General features: G+C 50.2%; 1 protein-coding gene across 4 annotated transcripts in view; it reads left to right on the top strand.

Moving 5' to 3' along the window:
* Window positions 1–60: 60 nt before the first annotated feature.
* The window catches only part of wasf1 (WASP family member 1), a 258,562-nt gene continuing 242,800 nt past the window's right edge, over window positions 61–15,822 (top strand). For 3 of the 4 annotated variants that reach the window (XM_072500005.1, XM_072500002.1, XM_072500001.1), the window contains exon 1: window positions 61–517. The gene's annotated coding sequence lies outside the window, so the exon portion shown is untranslated. The remainder of the gene's footprint in view (window positions 518–15,822) is intronic. The other variant, XM_072500003.1, reaches the window with a different exon arrangement.

The following is a 15,822-nucleotide window of genomic DNA, read 5'->3' as shown; positions in this document are numbered from 1 at the left end:
AACGCTTCCCTCCCCCACATTCCAAACGGGAGCGTGCCGGCGCCCCCCCCCCCCCCCCCCCCGGCCCGTGCCATTGGGACGCTCGGCGGAGGAAGGCTCGAGCCGCAAAGCCACGGCTCAAATCTAAACCGCCGGCCGCAAGTGCTGGCCGGCGCTCCGAGAGGCCAGCCGACCTGTGTGGCTCGGAAGCCGAAAAGGCAGCGGTTTTTTTTTTGGAGGGGGAAGAGGGTCGGTTGCCCTGCCTGCGGGTGCCATGCCCCCCTGTGCGTACCCCTGACGTGCGCCATTCCGGCTGAAGCGGCGGCGGCGGTGTTGTTATCGAGACCGGCGAAAACTTGGGGCGTCAGTGAAAGCGGACCGGTTAGAGCGAACCTCGGAGACGGCGGCTCGCGGACAATGAAGGCGCTATCCTCCAACTGAAAGAAATTCCAATTAAAAAAATAAACACATCTATCTCTGTCGGAAGATTATTTAAAAAAAACACTAATACCCGCTCGAGCTGCTAAGAGTTTACGGGGTAGGTAATTTTAATCTCGCTGAATGAAACGTCGGGCTGTTGTATTTATTGTATTTTTTTTTAAACATGTAGAACAATTGTCGCCTAATGGGCGCATTTTGCCATCGTTTTGTTTTCAGCCTACATCTTTCCCTTTGATATGTCAGCATCCCCCCCCCCCCCCCCCCGGTCATCCTGTTGTTGCCCCGGGAGGACAGTGATGGGGTGGCTGGGTGAGCTGCTCGGATGTACCTGAGCTTCGGTCCCGAGTGTCTCCCACACCTAACCCCCCCCGGCAGCGACAAACAACCCGCAGGAGCTTTCTGCAACTCCTCACTCTTTTACACACTCACTTCTGATCGTGCGTTTGGAGGCAGGCAGGGGGGGGGGCTCTTTTCCCCTCCCACCCCCATTTTTCTCACTAACCTGGATTGTAAAGTTGTTGAATGTTTTCTGTTCTGCATCTTGTCTCTTTTGGGTTTTATTGAAGCCAAATGAATCCCACCCGCTTTATTTTCACAGCAAAGTCTGGGGGTGGTGGTGGGGGATTATTTAGTGCCCCCCCCCCCCCCCCCGTTACAGGGGCAGAGGTGCCACTTCTCCGGCAGCCGGGTGCTGCACATTTTTATTCTCGGTGACGTTTTTAATTGCTGCCCATTGACTGGCAGCACAGATGCGGTGCCGCTGTGTCGCCGGAACACCGGCGTTGGCTGATTTATTGTGGGATCGGACACATTGCGTCGGGATGTCTGAGGAACGTCCCTGCTTAATCTGCCGGTGTTGGTGCGAATGTTCTCCCTTCCCCGCCGCCTTGACCCCACACACTGAGCTTGGAAAGGCTGAACCGTGTTTTCTGCTTTAAACTCTGCCGCCCGCAGTACTCGATCCCCACGCCAGAGGATGGCAGACCTGGACCTCCTGAGCATTGTGGGCGCGATTCTCCGATAATGAGGCAGAGTGTCTGCGCCGTCGTGAAAGCCGTCACGTTTCACGGCGGCACGAAACGGCCACGGGCGCGATCGATTCAGGCCCCGAAAAGGGGCCAGCAGCGGGGCCACGAGAAACGTGATGGGCATGGTGCCAGAGCGGCATCGCACGGCTGACGCCGCAGTGCAGAGTGTGCGATCTGCGCCCAGGACCCGAACGGCCGTGATGGCTGAGCCCTGCCGTGCCGCTCCCAGGTTCAGGGACAGAGATGATCAGGAGAAGCTGCTGGATGCCGTAGAAGAGCATAGGGCCATCTTGTGCCGTAGACGTGGGCACTGGCAACCAGCTAGCACTGAGGCACGGCTGGTGTGAGGTGGGCACCACTGGGGCACCCCCCCGCCTGGTCTGGATACCAGTGCCGCAAGAAGCTCCACAACCTCTCAGTGCTGCCAGGGTAAGTACCCCGAGGGTTCCCCCGGGCCACACCCCCCTCCTCCAATCACGTATCGCGGCCCCCCCATGCCCATGCAGGGGGGCTGTGGACACCATGTTGAATCCGTCCCACATGGGCAACACCTCCCTGAGAGCTGCCATGGTGTGGTGCCCAGGGTCCCCCACCCAGTCATAATGCTGACAACATCTGCACGTCTTGATGTTGACTGCCTAACTGATGCTTCACCCCCCACCCCGCAGGCCAAGACTGCTTACAACCTTTGTGAGCCTTCAAGAACCGGAGGGGGAACACCTGTGCTGCACCCCCTCCCCGTCCATGAGCTGAGGGCTCCGGACCTCGCTGGGGGAGCCTCCACCCTGGAGGTAGTGCCATGCCAGGTCGGGGGCGCAGGAACAAGTGAGACTCCCCTGCCTGGCTACACCCCCTCAGCCCGTCACCTCCCCAACCCCCCTCACACTGCACCCCATACCACAGCCCCCAAGCCCCCCCTTTACAGCCCACCCCGTGACACATACACCCCCTAACCCCCCCGACACTCCACTCCCTAACGCCCCCCCCTGACACTGCACCCCCTCACAATTCCCCTTCCACTCCCTAATCCCCCCATGACACTCCACCCCCTCACACCCGACTCCCGAGTGTCTAACGATACATGCTTCATTATCCTCACCAGGGCCAAGCGCCAATCGTCCAGGGACGTCGCAGAGAAGCCCCCGCCGTCCAGCTGCAAGCACATCCGCCCCCACGGACGCACGGCAGAGGGGGCAAAGAAGACTGACAGGGGGGCCCTCCCCTGAGGCCATGGCACTGGTGGGGGACACACACAAGATGGACAGACATGACAGGGATGAAGACACAACAGACATTGAGGACACCGATGGCCGTGAGTCGGACGAGGAGAGGGCTGCGAATCAGGCCAGTGACAGAGGGGATGGGGACTCTGGACAGTGACGCACCAAGGGTGGCCAGACAGTCGACGAACACACCGGACAGGGCACCTAATGTGGGCCGCGGACTAGTAGCGTTGGTCCAAGGATCGACCCAGGAGACGACAGACGTGGGGACAGACGAGATGCTCGGGTTTGCGGCACTGCTGCCACCCACAACATCCACCATCGCAGATACACTCACCTCGGTTGGGCACATAAGTGATGAGGCTTAGGGGTCACTGACTGGTGCGTATCTCACAGTCAAACCGGTACAGCAGGTGCAGGGAGGGGCTGGATGGTAGGAGGGCAGCCATGCCCAGCACCCAGCTGCCGCCCAGACAGTTCCCGGATTCCTGGACTTACTCGACCCACCCACGCGATGTATTTGGAAACCTATGGAGTGCACAACGCGGTGACGGCCATCTTCCAGCAACTGCAGACGCAGTTGGAGGAGTCCATCCGTGTCCAGGAGCAGGGAGTGGTGCTGGTCATGGCTGCCACCCAGGCTGACGCCACACGGGTGGTGTCCGTGATGGGGGCAACGGTTTCTGCTATGGGTCAGGTTCTGCAAGGCGTGGGTCTTGATGTGCATGTGTCATCGGTGGCCCAGGGTAGGGTTGGTGTGGGAAGTGGGGGGTGCTGGGTGGTGCGGTTGTGCGTGATCCGTGGTGTAAGTGCATAGCTCAGCGATGCCCTCCCCCCTAGTTAGTGAAACGTGCGTCAATCAACGCCTCGCGTGCTCGCTCTCCTAGCCGGTGCCGTCGTGCAGCCTCCCGGCCATATCTCTTCCCCCCCCCCCCCCCCCCCCCAGATCGTGTCTGTGCCCCCCCTCCATCCTCCTCCTCCTCCTCATGTGCAGAGGAGTCAACCTCATCGGGCTCCCCCTGTGCATCCTCTTCCAGGACCTCACCCCTCTGTTGGGCAATGTTGTGCAACACAGCAGACCACAACTCTGCACCTGTCGGGGTGGTACTGCAGTGCCCCTCCAGAGCGGTCCAGGCACCGGAACCTCATCTTCAGGAGGCCAAAACACCTCTCCACAACACCCCTGGTCGCTGCATGGGCCACATTATAGCGGGTCTCCGCGTCGGTTTGTGGCCTCCGTTTCGGCAACATCAGCCACGATCGCAGCGGGTAACCCCTGTCGCCCAGCAACCAGCCCCTCAGCTGGGGGGGGGGGGGGTCCATTGAAAATAGCGGGGATGAACGAATGAGCTAGTGAGCATCATGCATGCTGCCAGGGTACTGGGCGCACATGTGCATTATCTTCATGCGATGGTCGCAGACCACCTGAATGTTCATCAAGTAGGTGCCCTTCCTGTTCAGAAAAACGTCCCTGTTGTCCAAGGGTGGACGTATGCCGACGTGCACCCCATCAATTAGCACCTGGACCATCGGCATCCTGGCCACGGAGGCTAATCCCGCTGCTCGGTCAGCCTGATGTGCACGGTCCTCCGGACAATTTCTGTATCTGTTCGCGATTTTATACAGGGCGTTGGTGACGGCCCGGATGCACTGGTGCACCGATGCTTGTGAGATTCCAGAGAGGTCCCCGCTCGATGCCTGGAAGGACCGCGTTGCAAAGAAATTGAGGGCAACCGTGACCTTGACCGTCACCGGGATAGCATATCCGCCCCCCCTGTTCCACGTGGTACCAGGTGCGCCACAAGGTGGCATATACGTGCCACGGTCTCCCGACTCAATCGGAGTCTCCTGCATGTCGTATCTGGAAGCTCCTGGAACGACATGCGGTCCCGGTACACTAAAGGTCGCATGGGGTGCCTCCGGCGCCTTGGCACCACCACCTGCTCCTCCCCCTGCGCCCCATCAGGATCCGAATCCTCATCCTCCGCATGCCCGACGATGTGGTGGTCATTGTCACCTTCTACCTCCTCATGCACCTGTGGCGGGAGGATCTGCAGCATTCGCGGCTGGCACGGGGCCCTCTGCAGCCAGTCCCTCGGATGCAGCCGCCGCTCCAGCAGCTGCTCGGAGTCGCCTTCGTCGGCGGAGCCGAATGGCTACCTGCAGGGCAGCCGCTCCTGCCACGGTGGCAAACATTGCTGGATGCTGCGCAAACATGACGACCTACACGAATGGGGGGGGGGGGTTTGAGAACGAGAGACAACAACATGTTTGACGATGGCCCTGTGACACCTCGACAGCCAGGGCCCATGGGATACATGGGTGCCCCGGCTGCCTTGTACTGCTGCAGACACACATGCAACCTTTGCCCTGCCCACCGTATACGTCCACGGCGCATTTAACCCCATCCCTCATCATTGCGTCGCCATTTGCCTTGGCCCATCAACATGACCTGCACTTGGAAGCGTGTCATCGCCAGGGTCCTGCCATGGAAGGCTGGCTGGCTGGCATGTCGCTCCCGTGGGTAACCATGCCCGCCCTCACCCCCCCCCCCCACAACAGCACGGCGACATCATTTCCTCCACCCCCTCCTCCTTCCTCCACCCCCCCTCCTTCCTCCACCCCCCCTCCTTCCTCCACCCCCCTCCTCCTCCCCTCCAACCCCTCCTCCTCCTCTCCTCCCCCTCCTCCTCTCCACCCTTCTCCCCCCTCCACCCCCCTCCCCCCCGGCATCCTTCTCCGAGAACCCTCCCACTGCCCCCCAGCACCGGCCGTGGCGCCTACAGTGAGGCCGGCCACTCACCTCCTTCCTCCACATCGTCACCCAGCACGACTGGCTGACAAATCTATTTACCAGGTGTGAACGGCGACGGTGTGACCTGGGTTAGCGCCGTCGGGACTTCGGCCCATCCGGGCTGCTGAATAGCGGGGAGCCCGGCGAATCTCCGTACTTAGTACCTCGGGCGATTATCCGGCAGGCGCGGCGCCCATCTCGATGAAGCCGTTGTAGCCGTTTGGGAGAATGGCGGAACGGCGTCGGACCGGCGCCATGGGAAAAAATGGCGTGAACGGCAATTTTCCCATACGGCATGACATGGGATAATCGCGCCCTGCGTGTCAATTTAAGACGTTCCCACACGGGGCTTGCCTGGCTCCCTCTCAAGTGTCTCAATATTTTGAAGGAAGCAGAAAATAAAGCAAAGACCGGACATAAACGAATGGAGCAGAGAACAGTCACGATTTAAGCAAGACCATTTATTAAAGCGCCCAATTTTATTGCGTTGAGTTTTGTTTTACTGCTCAGCACTGTGTTTACTAAATGCGTATGGATTTTTCGCTGGATTTGCAAACTATTTTTAAATGTGCACCAGGGAATGCACTCTATAATGTTTATCCAGTAGAAATTATCATACGAGATGCCCCCCCCCCCCCCCCCAAAGCTTACAGCTTCAAATGAAGGAAAGCTATCAGTTGAGTTCAGTCCTGTTTCATAACTACTTTCACAAAATCTGCATTTCTGCTGGTGTTTAGATGCTTATTTTTTGCGATGCTCAAATGTTCCTGTGGTTGAAACCTTTCACCTAATCGTAATATTTCAACAGTCACTTGAACCTGGATAGCACCGTTATCAAAGGAAAGACTCCCAAGGTGACACTATACAAGTATTATCAGACAAAAGTGGGCAGTGAACCATATTAGTCAGTACATGTAACCGAAAGGTACCTTTTTAAGGAGCATCTTGTAGCAGGTTAGAGATGGAAATATTTTAAAGAGGGAATTCCAAACTTTAAACCAAATCTAAGATAGTTGATGGCATGGTGGGGAAAATAAATTTGGGATATGCACATCTGGCCAGAATGGAGAAGTTCCTGGGAGGTCTGGGATGGGTATGGTATTGGGAGGGGAATTAGCATGAAGGGACTGCAAAACGAGGATAATTTTGAGTTTGTAGTATTATTAAACACCAGCAGAATGGGGAATAAATGAATGGCAATTGGCAGCAGTGTTTTTCACATGGCCTCGAGTGGCAGGAGGTCAAACAGGTGAGCATGTTTTGGGTAGCCAAATTGGATAGTCTTACTTTGATTTATTGTCACATGTACCGAGGTACAGTGATTGTCCAGTCCAGACAGATCGTTCCATACATGAAAAAACATAGGACGTATGGGGCGGGATTCTCCAAAATGGAGGCAGAGCGTCTCCTAGATCCGACGGTGTGAAATGGGTGCAGGCACTACCGATTCTGGTTCATGCCACTCCAGCCTCCCTGGCACCGCGCCAACCTGCGCAGTCGCGCCGTGCCAACGCATGCGCAGTGGCGCTGCGCCAACCTGCAAATGCGTGGGCGAATTCCCCAATGCGCCGTTCCCGACGCAACATGGCGTGGGGGTTCAGGGGCCGGCTGCGTAACAAATTAGGCCGGGGATGGGGATGCCGGCCTGCCGATCGGTGAGCCCCGATCGTGGGGCCAGACCCCATTGGAGGCCCCCCCACCCCCACCCACAGGCCGCCCCCGACCCTGCGCGCAGAATTCCCGCCGGCTGCAAGCAGGTGTGAACGGCGCCGGCAGAACTCTGCCGTTTCCGCTCGGCCCATCAAGGCCGGAGATTCAGCGGCCCGGCCACGGACAGCGACCTGCGACTGGCGACGCTCCAAACGCGGCGGCGCAAATGGCACCGATTCTCCGTTCCTCGGAGAATCGTGTGGCGCGGTTGCGGCAATTCTCCGACCCAGCGCGGGGCTCGGAGATAGATACACAATGTAAATACATAGACATATACATTGGGTGAAGCATACGGGGTGTAGTACTACTCAGTAGAAAAGATGGAAGTAAAGATAGAGTTGAGAAGGGTGGAGATGTGGGTTTAAGTAGGGTGCTCTTTCCAAGGGCTGGTGCAGACTTGATGGGTTGAATGGCCGCCTGCACTGTAAATTCAAGAAGATGTGTGAAGAGCTCAGTTCCGTCCATAAAGGGGTCATTCAGGACTCCAGTAATAATGGGGAAGAAGTTTTTGAACCAATTAGTGTGTGTATCTTCTGCCCGATGGAGGAGGTTGGAAGAGAGAATAACCTGGGTGGGAGGGGTCTTTGATTATACTGCCCACTTCCCCCAAAGCAGCGGGAGGTGTAGACAGAATCAATGGATGGGAGGCGGGTTCCTGTGATGGACTGGGTGTGCTGCTGACTCACTGTAATTTCTTAGGGTCTTGGCCAAACAGTTGAAATACCAGGCTGTGATACAGCCAGATAGGATGCTTTCATTTGTGCATCTTTTAAAAACTGGTCAGAGTCAATGTGGACATGCTGAATTTCCTTTGTTTCCTGAGGAAGTTTAGGCGCTGTTGTGCTTTTTTGATTGTAGCTTCGACGTGGGTGGACCAGGGCAGATTGATGGTCGATGGGCCGAATGGCCTTCCGCTCCTATGCCTTGTGTACAGCTAGGAATTTGAAGCTGTCAACCTTCTTCGCTTCCTGAAGTCAATGACCAGCTCCTTTGTTTTGCTCATGTTGAGGGAGAGATTGTTGTTGTTGCACCACGCCACTAGGTTCTCTATCCCCGTCCTGGACTTTGATTTATTGTTGTTCAAGATCCAACCCACTACGGTCGTGTCATCAACAAACTTGCAGATGGAGTTGGAGACATTTTGCCCCACAGTCGTGTGTGTACAGGGAGTATAGTAGGGAGCTAAGTATGCAGCCTTGTGGGCCCTGCTTTTGAGGACTATCGTGAGGAGGTGTTGTTTATCCTCCCTGATTGTGGTCTATGGGTCAGCAAGTTGAGGATCCAGTTGCAGAGAGAGGAGCCAAATCCTAGGTTTTGGAGTTTTGATATGAGCTTGTCTTACCTTAAATTGCCCCCATTCAGGTGCCCATTTTACTGCTATCGGTTTACTATTCAATGGATATAAACAAATTGCAATCCGGACCTGAAGGAAATGTGGGCTTTAAGCCATTTATTAGTATTCCGTATAAAAGTTAAATGTTTCAAGTGACCTGATGACTTCGCCACAAAAGGCGCCACATGTTTAGGAACATGAAATTGTGGACATTTGAAAAGATTTTGTATTTAATGGCTTCAGCAATCGTCATGTCAGACCAGAGAAAGTACAAAGTATGTTTCAATGAAGACACATTTTAAAAGAACGGAAAAATAACTTTTCTACAGCACCTAAATTCTGTGCCTAATTTTGCATCCATTTCGACCCAGTATAACTTGGGAAATTTGCATACAAGGCTTGCATCATCAAATTTTATTTTGAGCCAAGATACATCATATACTTTTGCTTGATTTTTTAAAAAAAAGTAAGTATCCACTTTAGTCTTGACTGTGTATTTTGGGTGCCAATGCAATATTTTATTTGCCTTTTATTTTGATGAATCATTATTGTCTTAGTTTCAATGCAGCTGTATATTAATTACTGTGCACTAGCTATTTGAAAAGTGATTTAAGCAATTTGAAACCTGAAAGATTTTTGAGCTTGTGGGCAGAGAATATAAAGGTATAAAATTAACTTTAATAAAAATCAAAGTTTTACTAGCTTACAAAGTTTACAAAGAAAATATTGTGAAACACTCTTTAAAAATCTAATCTCTTTTTTTGAATTGTGGAGAAATGTTTCAATATTTCTGTATTATGTTACAATAAATGTCTTCCATCTTGGTATAAACCTTATATGCAGAAAATATGATTCATAATAAATTCTTAATCATCTTGCACAAGGATTTTGATGTACCCGACTACTTATTTTATGACACCAAACAATCTATGCAAAGCAGTTGTTTCAATATTGTGCATTTAATTATCTTGATATTTCACCGGGAAAAATATAAATTGGGAGATGTAAGGACAGGTGCTTGACATTTATAGTGAATTGAGGCTATTTGATGTTGACTAACATAGATAAAATTGGTTATGGTTTTTCTGAATTTGAACAGATCATTATTTATCATGAAAGGGCATTGCATATCCATTATCAGCTCATTTGCAATTGGCTTGCAGTATTGTAAATATTTCATCTGACATCTTGAGGTATGTAGATAATTCACTAGAAATGTCAAACGTGAAAATGTGCAATTCTTGTTATTCAGTGTATTTCTTTAAACCAAAGACTGATTATAATATTTAATAGTTGGGATATTATCAGTTAATGGCAATTATTCATTTAAAAGATATTGAACAGTAATTTTAAGTCATAAGTCATTCGAGAATCATACTAGCACAACAACGCTGTAAACTGTGCTTTATGTAAAACTGCCATGGGCAGTAAAAACAACAACGAACAAAGGAAAGTACAGGAACAGACTCTTCGGCCCTCCAAGCCTGTGCCAACCATGCTACCCATCTAAATTAAAATCTTCTACATTTCCTGGGTCCGTATCCCTCTTACCATCCTATTCATGTATTTGTCAAGATGCCCCTTAAACGTCACTATAGTCCCTGCTTCCATCACCTCCTGCGGTAGCGAGTTCCAGGCACCCACTACCCTCTGTGTATAAAAAAAAAAAAAAAAACTTGCCTTCTACATCTCCTCTAAACCTTGCCCCTTGCACCTTAAACCTATGCCCCCTAGTAATTGACCACTCCACCCTGGGAAAAAGTCTCTGAGCATCCACTGTGTCTATGCCCCTCATAATTTTGGAGACCTCTATCAGGTCGCCCCACAACCTCTGTCGTTCCAGTGAGAACAAACCGAGTTTACTCAATCGCTCCTCATTGCTAATGCCCTCCATACCAGGCAACATTCTGGTAAATCTCTTCTGCACCCTCTCTAAAGCCTCCACATCCTTCTGGTAGTGTGGCGACCAGAATTGAACACTATACTCCAAGTGTGGCTTAACTAAGGTTCTATACAGTTGCAACATGACTTGCCAATTCTGATACTCAATGCCCCAGCCAATGAAGGCAAGCATGCGTATGCCTTCTTGACTACCTTCTCCACCTGTGTTGCCCCTTTCAATGACCTGTGGACCTGTACTCCTAGATCTCTTTGACTTTCAATACTCTTGAGGGTTCTACCATTCACTGTATATTCCCTACCTGCATTTGATCTTCCAAAATGCATTACCTCACATTTGTCCGGGTTAAACTCCATCTGCCATCTCTCCGCCCAAGTCTCCAAACAATCTAAATCCTGCTGTATCCTCAGACAGTCCTTATCATTATCCCCAATTCCACCAACCTTTGTGTCGTCTGCAAACCTACGAATCAGACCAGTTACATTTTCTTCCAAATCATTTATATATACTACGAACAGTAACCGTCCCAGCACTGATCCCTGCGGAACACACTAGTCACAGCACTCCAATCAGAAAAGCACCCTTCCATTGCTACTCTCTGCCTTCTATGACCTAGCCAGTTCTGTATCCACCTTGCCAGCTCACCCCTGATCCTGTGTGACTTCACCTTTTGTACCAGTCTGCCATGAGGGACCTTGTCAAAGGCCTTACTGAAGTCCATATAGACAACATCCACTACCTGCATCAATCATCTTTGTGACCTCTTCGAAAAACTCTATCAAGTTAGTGAGACACGACCTCCCCTTCACAAAACCGTGCTGCCTCTCGCTAATATGCCCATTTGCTTCCAAATAGGAGTTGATCCTGTCTCAAAGAATTCTCTCCAGTAATCTCCCTACCACTGACGTAAGGCTCACCGGCCTGTAGTTCCCTGGATTCCTTGCTACCCTTCTTAAACAAAGGAACAACATTGGCTATTCTCCAGTCCTCCGGGACATCACCTGAAGACAGTGAGGATCCAAAGATTTCTGTCAAGGCCTCAACAATTTCCTCTCTAGCCTCCTTCAGTATTCTGGGGTAGATCCCATCAGGCCCTGGGGACTTATCTACCGTAATATTTTTCAAGACGCCCAACACCTCGTCTTTTTGGATCTCAATGTGACCCAGGCTATCTACACACCCTTCTCCAGACTCAACATCCACCATTTCCTTCTCTTTGGTGAATACTGATGCAACGTATTCATTTAGTACCTCGCCAATTTCCCCTGGCTCCACACATATATTTCCTTGCCTGTCCTTCAGTGGGCCAACCCTTTCCCTGGCTATCCTCTTGCTTTTTATGTACGTGTAAAAAGCCTTGGGATTTTCCTTAACCCTATTTGCCAATTACTTTTGGCATTACCTTCTAGCCCTCCTGACTCCTTGCTTAAGTTTCTTCCTACTTTTCTTATATTCCATGCAGGCTTCGTCTGTTCCCAGCCTTCTAGCCCTGACAAATGCCTCCTTTTTCTTTTTGACGAGGCCTACAATATCTCTCGTTATCCAAGGTTCCTGAAATTTGCCGTATTTATCATTCTTCCACACAGGAACATGCCGGTCCTGAATTCCTTTCAACTGACATTTGAAAGCCTCCCACATGTCAGATGTTGATTTACCCTCAAACATCCGCCCCCAGTTTAGGTTCTTCAGTTCCCACCTAATATTGTTATAATTAGCCTTCCCCCAGTTTAGCACATTCACCCTAGGACCAGCATTTTAAATCTTACTGAATTGTAGTCACTGTTGAAACGTCTACCACCTGGCCGGGCTCATTCCCCAATACCAGGTCCAGTACAGCCCCTTCCCTAGTTGGACTATCCACATATTGTTTTAAGAACCCCTCCTGGATGCTCCTTACAAACTCTGCCCCGTCCAAGCCCCTAGCACTAAGTGAGTCCCAGTCAATATTGGGGAAGTTGAAGTCTTCCATCACAGCAACCCTGTTGCTTTTACTCCTTTCCAAAATCTGTCTACCTATCTGCTCCTCTATCTCCTGCTGGCAGTTAGGAGGCCTGTAGTAAACCCCCAACATTGTGACTGCACCCTTCTTATTCCTGATCTCTACCCATATAGCCTCACTGCCCTCTGAGGTGTCCTCCCGTAGTACAGCTGTGATATTCTCCCTAACCAGTAGCACAACTCCGCCACCCCTTTTACATCCCCCTCTATCCCACCTGAAACATCTAAATCCTAGAACGTTTAGCTGCCAATCCTGTCCTTCCCTCAACCAGGTCTCTGTAATGGCAATGACATCATCGTTCCAAGTACTAATCCAAGCTCTACGTTCATCTTACTCTATATACTTCTTGCATTAAAACATATGCACTTCAGGCCACCAGACCTGCTGTTTTCAGCAACATCTCCCTGTCTGCTCTTCCTCAGAGCCAGACTGGCCCTATTTCCTAGTTCTCCCTCAATGTTTTCACCTTTTGACCTATTGCTCCGGTACCCACCCCCCCCACCATACTAGTTTAAACCCTCCCGTGTGACACTAGCAAACCTCGCGGCCAGGATATTTATGCGCCTCCAGTTTAGATGCAACCCGTCCTTCTTATACAGGTCACACCTGCCCTGGAAGAGCTCCCAGTGGTCCAGATAATGGAAACCCTCCCTCCTACACCAGCTGTTTAGCCACGTGTTTAGCTGCTCAATCTTCTATTTCTAGCCTCACTGACACATGGCACAGGGAGTAATCCCGAGATTACAACCCTAGAGGTCCTGTCTTTCTGCCTAGCTCCCTCAACTCCTGCTGCAGGACCTCATGCCCCTTCCTGCCTATGTCGTTAGTACCAATATGTACAACCACCTCTGCCTGTTTGCCCTCCTCCTTCAGGATGCCCGCTACCCGTACTGAGACATCATGGACCCTGGCACCAGGGAGGCAACATACCATCCTGGAGTCTCTTTCACATTCACAGAAGCGCCTATCTGTGCCCCTGACTATAGAGTCCCCTATGACTATTGCTCTTCTGCGCTTTGACCCTCCCTGCTGAACATCAGAGCCAGCCATGGTGCCACTGCTCTGGCTGGTGCTGTTTTCCCCTGATGGGCTATTCCCCCCAACGGTATCCAAAGCGGTATACCTGTTCGAGAGGGGGACAACCACAGGGGATTCCTGCACGGACTGTCTGCCCCTTCTGGTGGTCACCCATCTCTCTGCCTGCGCCTTGGGTATGACCACGTCTCTATAACTCCTATCTATGAAGCTTTCTGCCACCTGCATGCTCCTCAGTGCATCCAGTTGCTGCTCCAACTGAACCACGCGGTCTGTGAGGAGCTGCCATTGGTTACACTTGCTGCAGATGTAGTCGACCGGAACGCTGGAAGCGTCACAGATCTGCCACATCTCACAGTTGGAGCACTGCACCCGCTGAGTGATATTTAAGCACTAATAATTAATTTAAAATAAACACTTGAATAATTGTTAGATTGAGTTACAATTAACTATATAGCCCTGACGCTAGATGATTTTTACTGTAAAATTAAATGCTAAATACCGATCTTTGCCCTCAGGTTTAGTTACTCCACTATCTAGTGAATCAATTAGATTTGTTTTGCAGTATTATTTTTTTTCAAGTTTAATAGATTCCCAACCAGCCAATCAGGTCACAGCTTTACTGTGATGTCACTTCAGTTTCCCCCCCCCCCACAATTTGAAAAGGTAATAACAATAAAAATCACTTACCTGCCCAGAATGCTCTCTGGTTCTCTCCCTGCAGGTTAACAGTTACAGGCCAGAAGAAAGAAAACAAAACGGTAGAGAAAAAGCACCTTCTCCCACTCTGCACCGAATTACCTCACTGCACCAAATTACCAAGTTCCAATTCCCACTCTGGATGTGTCTCACTCACTCAGGATGTGTTTCCTTCACATGCGCAAAGCTATGTAATGGCTAAGCAAAGTATTGGCTTGTTTGTCATAAAATGTTAAATCATTGACAGATGATAAAAGAAACTGACAACTTGCAAACCAATGAATTAATGTTTTGACTTCTATTCTGAACAAAGCTCTCTCTCTTCCTTTACCGTTTTCTCACTAAGTCTACAGTTCAAGCAGGGTTTGCTGTAAATCGATTCTTGGGTTAAGTGGCGTAAGGCACTCCCATAAGCCAATCTCATGTTTCCACTTGCCAAAGTTGACCCACGCTCTAAATATCGATTCTGTGCCCTTTTTCAATCCACCAGCTAAAATGATGAATATTCACGCAAGAGCAGATCGGTCACAATTCTAGAAACTAGTTTATATTTCATGGAGATATGTGTATGATTCACAAACAACTTTTCACCTTTTTCTAACATTTCTTACACATGCACTGCAACCAAAAAACACTATTCTGCACTAGATACCTGAAGGAAGATTCTTTTTTTGTTTTATTTCCTTTTAGATTTGTTTCTAATTGGGAATTTTGTTTCCAGTGAACATATATTTTATTTGTAACGGTACATTATGTAATGTTAAATTTGAACTGTTATGTAAAGTGTAAAGTAGATCAGTTTCTTTCTTTGTCGTATGTGGCACTGCCTCACTGCACTTAACACAGTTGCAGGTTATATTTACAATATTCATTCCATGTCAAACATCCCAAAATCTTAGACTCTTTCCAACCCCTCGGTTTTCTAAAGGAAGGCCTTAAATTGTAGCCTTTTCCCAATGGACCTGCAAAGCTTGAGACAGCAATTGAACAGTGGCCATCAGCCCTGAGTTCTGGATCTTGGAATATGCCAGCTTGCAACACTGTCATCGACAGCTCTTACACTGGAAGACCGCGTTTTGGGCAGACCAAAGAGCATCTTTCACATAGTTGATGGTCCTTCAGTAGCAGTTGACACTTAGCACGAGTCACGAACAGACTCAAAAACCGCTTCTTCCCCACTGTTACCAGACTCCTAAACGACCCTCTTATAGACTGACCTAGTTAACACGACGCCCCTGTATGCTTCATCCAATGCCGGTGCTTATGTAGTTACATTGTGTACCTTGTGTTGCCCTATTATGTATTTTCTTTTATTTCCTTTTCTCTTCATGTACTTAATGATCTGTTGAACTGCTCACAGAAAAATACTTTTCACTGTACCTTGGTACATGTGACAATAAACAAATCCAATCCAATCTTGGTATGCCTGCCTCAAAACGACCTGTAGAACAGAGTTTTGCGTTATGGAGTTGCTTGGGATGAACCTCAACAACACCGTGTCATGCTGTATCTTAATTCCTAGCTTAAGTGAAAAGCTGCCTTCGTGCTATGTATGTTAGACCGGGCTGACCCTGAACATGGGTGCTGCTCTCCTCCTTTCTGTTAATCGATGTAATATCCAAATTAATCCATTGTCTAAAGCACATTGATTTAAACATCCTGTCTGAATGCTAATCTGGAA

This window comes from Scyliorhinus torazame, chromosome 4 (assembly GCF_047496885.1).
Source record: "Scyliorhinus torazame isolate Kashiwa2021f chromosome 4, sScyTor2.1, whole genome shotgun sequence".
Classification (NCBI taxonomy): domain Eukaryota; kingdom Metazoa; phylum Chordata; class Chondrichthyes; order Carcharhiniformes; family Scyliorhinidae; genus Scyliorhinus; species Scyliorhinus torazame.
The sequence above is the reverse complement of the archived record's forward strand: the minus strand, read 5'-3'. Positions and strand labels throughout refer to the sequence as shown.